This window comes from Somniosus microcephalus, chromosome 2 (genome assembly GCF_052327205.1).
Source record: "Somniosus microcephalus isolate GS21.2 chromosome 2, FLI_Smic_1.0, whole genome shotgun sequence".
Classification (NCBI taxonomy): Eukaryota; Metazoa; Chordata; class Chondrichthyes; order Squaliformes; family Somniosidae; genus Somniosus; species Somniosus microcephalus.
In genome coordinates, this window is record NC_140988.1 from 269,001,005 (window position 1) to 269,014,106 (window position 13,102).

Here is a 13,102-nt window from a genome sequence, read left to right on the forward strand (position 1 = left end):
AGCCTGCTCTGCTCTAAGGAGACCAACCCCAGCTGTAATCTCTTCTGTACCCTTTTCAAAGCCTTCACGTCCTTCCTAAAGTGGGGTGCCCAGAATTGGACGAAATACTTCAGCTGGGGCCAAACTAATAGAAGATAGGAGCAGGAGTAGGCCATTCGAGCCTGCTCCGCCATTCAACGAGATCATGCTGATCATCCAAACCCTAGCACCCGGTCCCTACACTGACAGCCATCCCACCCAAGCCCTATCCCAGTAACCCCGTAACCCCACATATTTAATCCCCCCTAACACTAAGGGCCAATTTTTTATCATGGCCAATCAACCTAACCCGCACACCTTTGGACTGTGGGAGGAAACCGGAGCACCCGGAGGAAACCCACGCAAACACGGGGAGAATGTGCAAACTCCACACAGACAGTCACCCGAGGCCGGATTTGAACCCGGGTCCCTAGCGCTGTGAGGCAACAGTGCTAACCACTATGCCACCGTGCTTCATATAAGCTTAGCATAACTTCCTGGCTTTTGTACTCTATGGGGGAGAAATTGACTCGCGCCCCCTTTGGGGCGCTAACTTCGCCAGGGCGCGACTGGAAGCGCCCCGCCTCCCTCTTGGGGCGCTGCGAGGGAATATTGCGGCGCTACATGCCGTGGTATTGCAAGCCTTCCTCCCCTTCTTAAAGGGGAGGAGCCTTGCGCAGCACGACCCGGGGCCCAGCTGGGCCACTGGAGATCAGAGTGCCGGCAAAAGAGCCCGGCACTCAAGAGAAGTGCCAGGCTCATGGAGCGCAGCCGTCACTCCGCGGGGGGGCGGGTCAGGAGGCCGGGGACGGCAGAGAAGGCAGGTGCTGGCAGGCGGCCAGCAACAAAAATGGCCGCCCGGCACCTCGCCTTTAAATCGCGCTGCCCCGGCCGCAAGTAGGCCCCCCTGACCCCGTTAAACATAGTGTCCGGCAGTAAGTTGGGGGCACTACCGACGATCGCAGCCGGGGTGCGAGCGGGGCACTGCGCACAGCAATGACGTCATCGACGGCAGTGCAATGCCGCGGAGCACTAACGGTTACCGCCGCCGCTAACCTCCTGCTGAATTTCGCGGGAGGCATTGGCAGCGCCACACCCAGGCATTAGTTGCTTTATGCCCTCTTAGGGCGCTAACGGGAGGCACAAAGCAAACGGATTTTTCCCCCATGCCTCTATTTATAAAGCCCAGGATCCCATGGCCTAGAAATTTGGTGGGCTGTGCCACCAGTTAGCACCCAAAGAGGGCACTTAGTGGCTTTAGTGCCACTGGCCACGCCCCCCGCGAAATTTAGCAGGGCGCTAATGGCGGCGTTAGCCTGTAGCGCTGCGCTGCCACCGATGACGTCATCGGTGTGCGCAGCGCCCTGCTACCGCCCCGATTGTGATATTGGGTCGCGCCCCCCGCTGTAACGCCGGTCGCAATCTGCGACCAGTTCAGGGGGGCTGACCTGCGGCGGTAGTGGCGCTAATTAAAGGGGAGGTGCGGGGTGGCCATTTTTTTGCTGGCCCCTCCTCGCGCCGCCATCCCCGGCATCCTGAGCCACCCCCGCCGGCCAGTGCCGGCTGTGTCCCAAGAGCCCGGCACCTCTCCTCGGTGCCGGGCTCTTTTGTCGGCACTCGCGATCTCTGATTGTGCTGGTGCAGGCCCCTCCCCTTTAAGAAGGGGAGGAAGGCCTGCAGTACCGCAGCGCGCCGTGCCACAGCGTGTGGCGCTGCGGCACGTTGCGCTGCAATATTCAGTTTCAGCGCCCCAAGAGGGACGCGGGGCGCCTCGAGCATCGCCCCGCTTCCGTTTGGGGTACTGAAACTGAATATCGCACTAGCACAATCGGCTCCTTCCGGGGCGGAACTTCCGGCGCCCAGGCAAGCTTGCTACCCCAAACGGGGTGCCACCGAATTTCTAGGCCATATGTTTTATTAGCTGCTTTGTTAACCTGTCCTGCCACCTTCAAAGATTTGAGCACAAACTCCCCAGGTCTCTCTGTTCTTGCACCCCCTTTAAAATTGTACCATTTAGCATGTATTGTCTCACCTCATTCTTCCTACCAAAATGTATCATCTCACACTTTTCTGCATTGAATTTCATTTGCCATGTGTCCGCCCATTCCACCAGGCTGTCTATGTCCTCTTGAAGTCTATTACTATCTTCCTCAGTGTTTACTATACTTCCAAGTTTCAGGTAATCTGCAAATTTCAAAATTGTGCCCTGTTCCACCAAGTCCAAGTCATTAATGTTTATCAAAAACAGCAGTGGTCCCAGTACCGAACCTTGGGGAACACCACTGCCTACAGTCCGAAAACCAGCCATTCACCACAACTCTCTGTTTTCTAATCTTTAGCCAGTTTTGATTCCATGCTGCTACTGCTCTTTCTATCTCATGGGCTTCAATTTTACTAACAAGTCTATTATATGGCATTTTACCAAATGCCTTTTGAAAATCCATATACACAACATCAACTGCACTACCCTCATCCACCCTCTCTGTTACCTCATCAAAAAACCCAATCAAGTTAGTCAAACATAACAAATCTGTGCTGGCTCTCCTTTTTAGTCCATGCTTGTCCAAGTGGCTGTTAATTTCTCCTGGATTAATGGCCCAGAAATTCGGGTCGGGGGCTTCCCACGGGTGCAAGCCCCCGACCTGCACTTACCTTGCGCGCCGGCCATTGAGCTGTGGGCCCCCGTGGAATTCTGATCCGGGACCTGGTCCAGCTGCCGGCGCGCAGTGCTTGCGTATCCCAGAGGCGCAGTTAGTTCGATGCGTCCCCTGGGATCACGTGGGCCATGGGGAGCCAATCGGAGTAGGGAATGCTCCATTCATAAGTCTGAGAGGAAGTGCTGTCAAACTTAAAAATACTACGGGCCCCAAAACAGCACTAAATCTTCAAATAAATTTTTTTTAAATCACATTTTTTAAATAAACTATAAATTACATGAAATAACTATTTTAAACAATAATTTAAATTTTTGAAATTTTTTTAAATTTTCTAACGGGGCTAAAAATAAACTTACCTTTCTTTAAAGTATTTAAAAATAATAAACCTGTGGAAAAAATGTTTTAATTTTCATTATTTCACCACTTACCTTGTAAAAAGCAGGCCTTACGCCTGCTTTTTACATGTCTAACTTCTGGAGACTTACCCTCCCGGGAAAACCTGCAAAAAAACCGAAGTTCGATGCGTACGCGCAGCCTCTCCTGCGCACGCGTTCGACCTCTGAACCCCTGCTTTCAGGGGAACGGAAGTGCCGGTTTCCCGCGCATGCACAGTGCATGCAGGAAACCGGCACTTCCATTGGGCCTACGGGTGAGTACGCCGTGCGTACTCATCCGTGGAGACCCGAATTTCTGGGCCATTGTTTCTAAAAGCTTCCCCACTACTGAATTTAAACTGACTGGCCTGTAATTGCCAGGTTTCGCCTTCTCCCTTTTTTTGATCAAGGGTGTAACATTTGCAATCCTCCAGTCCTTTGGCACCACCCCTGTATCTGAGGAGGATTAGAAGATTGTGGCCAGTACCTCTATGATTTCTACCCTTACTTCCCTCAGCAACCTAGGATGCATCCCACTCAGACCAGGTGACTTATCCACTGCCAGCCTTTCTAGTGCCTCCTCTTTATCTATTTTTATTTCATCCAGTATCCCAGCAACCTCCTTATTTAGCAAAGTCCTCTTCCTTGTTAAACACCGATGCACAGTACTCATTTTGTACCTCGGCCATGCCTTCTACCTCCACCAATAATTCTCCATTTTGGTCCCTAATCGTCCCCACCAATCCTATGACAACCCTTTTACTGTTAATATGCCGATAGAAGACCTTTGGATTCCCCTTTATGTTAGCTGCCAATCTATCCTCATACTGTCTCTTTGCCCCTCTTATTTCCTTGTTCACTTCTCCTCTGTATTTTTTATATTCAGCCTGATTCTCCCTTGTACAGTATCAGGCATGGACAATAAATGGAGCCTTGTCCACATACCTAGAACAAATTAGAAAGAAAAAACTACAGTAGTTCAGGAAATTCTGCCACCTCTTTCCCCACTTAGCAACCTTCCAGAATTAGGCACATTCCCCACCAGGAGCGCCCTCTGAATATTTAATTAGACCAATCCTGGAGATTTTGGTAGAGTCAACGACTTGCAGCATGGGTGAGCACATAATCTGTGATGTACTGGTCTTGCAGCCCGAGTACTGAGACCACAGAAATCTAGTGGAAATTGAGTTTGTGCAGTGGGACAGAAGCTGATAGGCCCTCAGGCTGATCTGATTGGATCTGAAATTTGAAGGGCGCACTTCTGTGGGAGGACTATCGCAATTAATAATGTCAAAATTCTTATTTATCTAAAACATTTCTTGATGTTTTAGAATTGAGAGTAAAGCAAAGGTTTACTGATGGGGAATGTATAGGTACTGACAGGATAGTGCCATGAACAACTATTCCAATAACCCAATTGAATTTATTGGCCTCACAGCAGCAGAGCTGTAAAGTATTAATTAGCACAGCAATCTTTACTTGAAACTTACTCATACTTATCAACAACAAAGACAGTATACCCTAGACAATGGTAAAGATTTTTGAAGGTAACTTACCCTTGCCTTACTTTTAAAATTTCCTCAGGTGAACCTGTGTATTTTCAGCAGTAATTATTCAGGGGTTTCTTCATTCAAGACGTGAAAGAACAAATAGAACAAATGTGTTTTGCTGTCAGAACTTATGAGAAAGCCAGGGCACGTACGTGAACCGTCGACCCTCTGCCATACACATAGGCCACAGCAGCGTGAGTGTGTGTGGTTCCAGACAAGCTCTAATGACAGCTGATTGTGCCTGTGTCTATAATTAGTTCTGATACTGCCTTTGCCACTGGGCCATTGTATGGTCTGTTTTGCGGAAAACTTTGGTGAATCATAATGTGTTTATTCTCAATGTGCTGGCTCTTTTCATTGCTTTTTCGAAGACATATAACAATGTGGGGCCACACAGCAATACCACTGACTGTTTATTTTGAAGATCTATAATAGTACTCATTAGGATAGGGTTATCAATTTATGAGAACAAAATATATTTATTTGTGCTATTCAAGCACTGTCTTTAGAAAAGAAGCCTTGTCGGCACCAGAAATATATGAATTAAAGCAGTCTGGAAAATAAAGATTTGATTACAAAGCACATAGGCAGTAGAAGAAGGTTACTCGGATGCATTTCACTTATGAACCAAACACCTATCAGAAACAAGCATCTCTCCTTGGGATCCATGCAATCACATTCTTCTGCTGCGCATGACTATGTTCAAGTAAATGTTTCAGCACGCTGTGCCATTGGATCTACCTATCTTTCTATCCATTTAGGTAATTGCCTGTCAAGCTGGGTTGCTTTCAGTTGCTGAACCTTATCCTACTCTTAAAACACCAAAACCATGTATGAATCAAGCAAAATCAAATGATCTTTCATTTTTTTATGTCAGGTAAAAATTAGATGGTAGCAATGAATAAATACCAGATACCTATTTTAGACGTAGTGCAGCTATCTTGGATGAGCCACAATTACTCCAGATAAACATTAAGAAGACCAAAACCATCATCTTCGGGCCCTGTCACAAACACTATACCCTCACCGCCGAATCCATCTCCCTCCCCAGCCATTGGCTCCGGCTGAACAAGACTGTTCACAACCTTTGCATCCTATTTCCAAGCTGATTTTGTTTTACCCCATATCCTCTCTATCACAAACACCTCATAATTCCACCTCCATAACATTGCCCCTACTTTAGTCCATCAGCATTTGTCACCTCCAGACTTTACAGTTCCAATGCTCTTCTAGCCTGTCTCACATTCTTCACCCTTCATAAACGTCATCTCATTCAAAACTCTGCTACCCTATCCTATCTCGCACCAAGTCCCACTCACCCATCTCCCCTGTCGTTACTGACCAACATTGGCTCCCGGTTCGCCAATACCAATGAATTTAAAATTCTCATCCTCATGTTGAAACCCCTTCTTGGCCTTGTTCCTTCCTATTTCTGTAGCCTTTCCAGACTTACAACCTGCCCCCCACCCATCCCCCCAAGCTCTCCATTCTTCTGAATGGCCTCTTGTGCATCCCCTTCTCCCTTTGCCCCATTTTTAGTAGCATGCCACCTAGGCCCCACACTCGTGGCCGTAGTGTCATTGCAGCAAGAACAGCCTTCTCTTAAAGCAAGGCTGTTATTTCAGAAAGCAGTTCGGTCCCTAAAAGGGGAACTGCATTCTGAAATGAAAAAAATAAAAATCATGTAAACATAGGCAGTTTTTAGCCCATACAGCTCAACTGCCTTGTGAAAAAACCAATCAACATTAAAAGAATTTCCAAATGGGAGTCTTCAGTTCTTAAAGCTAAATTTTCTTCCACACCCAAAAAAAATGGTAAAAGTGCTTCAGTACTAACACAAATGGCTCAGCAAGCTAGGGAAGGGGCACCCAGGATCTCGCATGCAGCACTCTAACTTTATGAAGTGGATCAACCCTGCAAGAGAGGTCCTCTACCCACAGGAGCCAGGAGGCCCTCCAGAAAGAACGATGTGGGAGTACATTACCGAGGCCATCACTGCCAGCATTGTCGCCCCCACCACCTGGCTCCAGTGCCCAAAGAAGCTTCAAGACCTCAGACCAGTGGTCAAGGTCAGTGAATGCATCTTCAAAAGCCGTCTCCTACCAACTGCACCATCAGCCTCACACACTGCTCAATGCACAACCCCCAATCACTCACCTACCAACAATCTGTACCAAACACAAGACACACCTCCCATTCCTAGCCTCACCTCACCCCCTTGGAGGAGACGATGCTGGCCATTCTTGGCAGGGGCATGGCTGAGCCCTTGGCCAGCTGAAAGGATAAAAGATGCTGGTATCCTCATACGTTATCCTCCTTCTCGCATGTACCTCTTGCTTTGCCGCCCTCTCCTCACCACAACTCCACCCTTGTGCCTTCCTCATTTCACACACTTAAAAAATGCAGCCTGTCCAGCTAATGGGTGACCAAGAAGATGGAGAGGAGAGTGAAGAAGAAGAAACACTTGATTTGACACTCTCAGCCACCAGCTCCTCAATGTCGACCAGCAAGGCCATTTGCAGTGACCCCACTGAAAGTCAGCAGCCTTCCACCAGCCATGCTGCAGCCACTGGGGTAGCAATGCGTGACATCAGTAGGATAGGCAAAGGCACACACAAGACAGTCACTAAGAGAATGTACAATGGTGATGAGTTGATTTCTTGATGTCATATTGGATGGACAGCTGTATCAAGTTGGATTGGAAAGTTTGCTTTGTGGTGGCTTTTATTTCAGAATTGTGGCCAAGAGGATGCTGTGATGGTCAGTAACAGATGGAAGGTAAGGTGTGGGACAAATTTTGAAAGGGGAATTCAGATTGTGGTCACTGGTACTGCAAGCAGATGATTCCATCCCAGCTATCCCGGCCAGAAAGAGACTGTCTGGGTTGCATTCTTCCTTCTGCTCCCTCCTCTTCTGCTTCTTCCTCTTCTGCACCTTCTTCTTCCCTCTGCGAGCAGATGCTGCAAATCTGAAATAAAAGCATAAAATGCTGGAAACACTCAGCAAGTCAGGCAGCATCTCGACCCAAGATTTGGGGCTGGATTTTCGAATGACGGCAGGTCCATAGCAGGTGACGTGGGTGGTGGGTCCCAGCCCCACTGCTGGCTCCAGCCCACTGTGTAGAATGAATTGACCTTGATTGGGCTTGTTAAGCCCACCCAACGCATTTCCCGGCCAATTAGAGGAAGCGGGTTTAGTGATGTCAGTTGATGATGCGTCATCAGCCGCTTTCCTTAAAGGGACCATGTCCAACTTTATTCTGACACTTGAGCTGTCGGTGTTCTACAGCATTGAGGTGCTGCAAACACTGACAAGTACTGCACAGAGGTGCAGGGCTGCAACCAGATTCTTATGGAGGGAGTCACAGCACACAGGGAGATTCTCTTCCCTTCTCATGGGTGGAGAAGACCTCCCCAGGAGATCAACACAGCCTGGTTGGACATTGCACAGGAGGGCACAAGCAGGGATGTGGTCAGGAGGACCTGAGTGCGGTGCTGTAAACCTTGCAATGATCTCAGTAGATCACGGACGTTAGTACAAAGCCACACTCAACCTCACCCTGCTGTGCCACTCATCACATCCCCATTACTCTGCCTTCCCTACCCTACTCCTGCACATCCTTACTCACACCAACTTACCTCACACCTCCACCCATCCCTCTCTACATTATTATATCCCCATCTTACTAGCCACCCCTCACACTCACCCTCATCCTAGTGCAATCATACCAACTAACACACAAGGGTAGGCACTTGGGTGTTTTATGCAATGTTCATGTAAAGTTTCTGTGAATGTGGTGTCAAACATTGAAACCTTTATTTTGAACACTTTGCGTTCTTGGACAGATTTGTGTGCACCTTTGGAAGTGGCTTACTGAGTTGCAGTGAATGGTGAGACATAATGGTACCCCCTGCAATGGTCATGAGTGTGAAAGGAATGGTTTAGGCATTGTATGGCTTCTTTATGGTGTTGGTGTAGGGTGGTGCCAACCTGGCACATCATGTGGCAGCCAGGGTGTACAGCATCAAGTGAGGTAAATCTGGCCATGGTAAGGCCATCCCTGGCCTCCCAGGCAGCAATGCGCTTGGGTGCTGATGCCCTGTGTTCTGCAGCACCAGTCGATTGCAGAGAAGGTTGGTTTTGTTGTTGGTGCTGCTGGTGTGTCTGGTATTGCTAGTGTGCCTGGTGATGCTGGTGTTGGGGCTGATCGTGGTGGGATTCTGAAGACCATGGTGAGAGAGTTTCAATGGCACCCATGCTGATGGAATAGATGGCAGGTGAAGTAGAGATGACAGAAGCGATCTGGATGGAGACCTGTGTAAAGACTTGCAGCATCCCGAATCTGTAGTGGAAATGCAGCTTAGAGAAGCTAGTGGTTAAGGGAACATTTCTCAATCAGCTGGGAGCTTTGATTGACATTTAAAGCTGTCAACTCCTCAGTTGATTCAATGGCCACTGACCTCCCACCTCAGCTTCACAAACGAGGTCTAGGCACAGTGGGAAACCGATGGGCAACCTGTCAAGTTTAAAAAGCTGGAAAAAAATCATTAAGTGGCTGTAAACAAGCCACTAATGATTTTAATTGCCTCCCCCGCCATTGCGTGTTGAGTCTGCTCAGCGCTGACAGACCCAACATTTTGTAAAGGTGCATGGTGGTGGTCCCGACCCGCTGAGGAATAAAAACAATTTTCAACCCAACCCACTACCGATCGTGCCTGCTTACCCCCCACACAATCCAGCACATGAACTCTGTTTCTCACTCCACGAATGCTGCCTGACCTGCTAAGTATATCCAGCATTTTCTGTCTTCTCAGAGGCTTTCCTTTACCATCAGAGGCTTTGCAAGCATCCAGCAGCACTCCCGGCACACTTCAAAAACTTTTAACATGTATTGCACCAAGCCACTACTTCAAAAAAATAAAAATAAATCCAGTGCAAAAGCTTAAATGTAAACTTACCTGAAAGAAGTGCTGACAGCGTCTGTGTCAGTCTGCTGCACGCTCGCTTTTCAGAGCGAGCTTAGAACCCAGTGCTAACCACAGCGCTAAGATCACGCTTTCCTCATTTGCATCTCCAGGGCCAGCGCTAAGGCCCTCACCAAAATGGCGGCCGCCGAATCCTGCGCAAGAAAAGGGCGTTAGAGTGGCGGCCACCATTTTTCACCAGGATTCCAGCGCTAACGGGTGACAGTAAGTAGCTAATTTCTGGGCCTATGACTGCTACAAATGTCAGGTCTATTTTCTTTACTTTTAACAGTTCAATTATTTAGCATAAGTATACTGCAGAGGTACAGCCATACCTCATAGTTTTGTATGCTACAAATTAATTGATTAATTAACTGCATCCAACTCCCAGAACATTCTGCTTTTATAGAAAGATACAGTGTTATACATTGTTATGAATTGAGGGTGAAGTTGGAAAGCTATTCCCTATCAGTTTAATAAAGTAGATGCAGACACAATGATTGCAACAAGAAGGGTAAATTATGTACAAAGTTGCATTAAATTATATTTTATAATGTATTGTTCGATAGATCATTCAATGTTTGTGATTCTTTCTGTTGGCTGAGAGTACAGTCATTAATATGGCCCATGTCTGCATTTCAAGAATGAACTCAACTGTTACTGTTCAGCAGTTGCATCAATTTTTGCCATGCTCAGTACTGGAAATGGTGCTGGATTCATTTTTGAATTTATTATTCAATTACCAGGTAGTCCTAAAAACATTTATATCTAACTGGCACAACTGGAGCCGGTAGGTTGGAGAGAATACTCCGGAATTTCCTGAAATGGTGCAACCGACAAGATATGCCAAAATTTATATATTTTTTTGGCAGCGAGTTATGCTGAAATTTCCTGAGAATCTTACTTTTTTACCATCTTAATCTCATACTTCGGAACGTAAAAACCGATGTGAAAAAAGTAAAACTTGCATTTACACAGCGCCTTTCACGACCTCTGGACATCCCAAAGTGCTTTACAGCCAATTTAAGTACTTTTTGATTCATTGGCAGGATAGGCGCACCAACGTCAGTGCTCTCACTCAGGCCAACATCCCCTGCATCGAAGCTTTGACCACGCTCGATCAGCTCCGATGGACGGGTCACATCGCCCGCATGCCCGATACGAGACTCCCAAAACAAGCGCTCTACTCGGAGCTCCAGCACGGCAAGAGAGCCCCAGGTGGGCAGAGGAAACGCTTCAAGAACACCCTCAAATTCTCCTTGAAAAAGTGTAACATCCCCACCGTCACCTGGGAATCCCTGGCCCAAGACTGCACAAAGTGGAGGAGAAGCATCCGGGAAGGCGCCGAACACCTAGAGTCTCTTCGCCGGGAGCAAGTGGAAGCCAAGCGCAAGCAGCGCACGTCAACCCAAGCACCCCACCCACCCGCCCCTTCAACCACCGTCTGCCCCACCTGTGACAGAGACTGTAGGTCCCGCGTTGGACTCATCAGTCACCTGAGAACTCATTTTTAATGTGAAAGCAAGTCATCCTTGGTTCCGAGGGACTGCCTAAGAAGAATGACCAGATAATCTGGTTTTTTTTAGTGATGTTGATTGGGGGATAAATATTGGCCAGGACTTCAGGGAGAATTCCCCTGCTCTTCTTTGAAATAGTGTCTTGGGATCTTTTACATCCACATGAGCGAGCAGACGGGGCCTCGGTTTAACATCTCATCTGAAAGGCAGCGCCTCCAACAGTGTTAGCCTGGATTTTTGTGCTCAGATCTCTGGAGTGGGACTTGAACTTACAACCTTATGACTCAGAGGTGAGAGTGCTACCAACTGAGCCACAGCTGAACCTTTTTCTTTTTTGTCTTTGTCTATCTTTTGCACCGAAAATTGCATTAAGTCATACTTACCTTGTTTCGGCATAAGTTTTCAGCAAATTCCAGCATGATATTACCGCCATCTACTTCCTCTTTGTTCCTCCTATGGCTCACTCCAAAGTTGTCTTTCTAAACCAGGACAAGTTGAAACAAACTGAAGTTAAAGATTAAGGGCTAGATTTTCAGTATAGACAGTTTTGGGGCGCTAACCTTAGCGCCCGCCCGAAGTTAGCGCCCGCCCCAAAGTAGCGCCCTGTTGCCGGAAATTCAGTGGCTTCGCCCTAAGAGGTTGGTGGAGCGCTAAAAGAGGCGTTCCACTACTATCTTTAGGCGCTAAGCCGGCGGTGCAGAGCGCAGCGCCCGAGCTCGGGCGCAGCGCACGGCAGACACTCTGGTGCCAGTGAGCTCTTAAAGGGGAAGGGTGCATGTGTTTTTTTCAAAGGCAGAGTCTGGGGGACAAAACAGCAGGAGGAGGAGGAGGAGGAGGAGGAGGAGGAGGAGGAGGAGGTGGTGGTGGTGGTGGTGGTGGCCGGAATCATAAATACACCGTTCACAACAACACACTGGATCCTTCCACACAACACATGCAGACTGCCTTTTATAGTGCAGGAGGAGTGCCCTTTAATTTGCGCTCCCCAGGGTGTGTTGCGTTCCATTTTACAAACGCTCTGGACGCCAGCCGCACAATGGGGCGGTCCGACTGAAGTTTGGATTCGGGGCGGCCAAAGGGCGTTGCACGAGGATGTGACGTCATTTTCTGCGCGCGCATCCGGGCGGCCGCTAAACTTTGCGCCGGCGCTAACGGGCAACTTAATTTGGGGCGGGGCGCAAACTGCGCTGCGCCCGGGCGCTACACGCATAGCGCCCGAAAATCACTTCTCTTAAGGCGCTAACTGCTGGCGCAAGCAACTGAAAATCTAGCCCTATGTATCATGGTGCATATGCAAGTACTTTGATTGGTTTTTCTTTTAATAATTTTTTTTGTTCAATTGGTTTTGTGCAACAGAAAAGGTAGATTGAGAGAAATTACTGCACAAGAAACAATGGACAATGAGAATAGGCAGGGACTCAGTATCTTAAGTGTGCAAGATTTGGGATCGAAGCCCCCACATGAGGATAGTATACGATGAACTCAGCAACTGCCAGTTCCTTCATACTTCAGACTACTGATTGAGCTGGGTTTCAATTGTCTTGGAATTCTGGTTCACTGGCTGAGGTCGAGTCATTTAGCATCCCAAAAAACAATGGACTCAGCAATTTGACATGCAAATCTAATGTTGCTTTGGAACATTGAATGCATAAAATAATATGCATGGCAGTGTGACTCTATAGTAAATCGACTCTAAAATGAGCTCTTATTTGTCTAAACAGTCCACTCTCTGTCTGTTCATTTGCTAGGATAGAAGGGTTGCAGAGGGGTGGGGTTGGGAGGGACGGGGGTGGGGGGGCGGCGGGGTGGAGATTTCCTCTGTTGAAAATCCCAAACACTAGTAAAAAGAAAATGCATTATGATTTCACTACAAATAGAGAACAGAGGAAATCTTCTTGCAAATGATCCATTTGGTGTTTGTTGGGTAGAAATTCCCATGGTGCCATTGTGCCAGCAGAAGTACAGTGGGGTGGGACTTACAGGCTCCGGCCGAAACTCAGGAGCCTCCGCCTCTACTACACC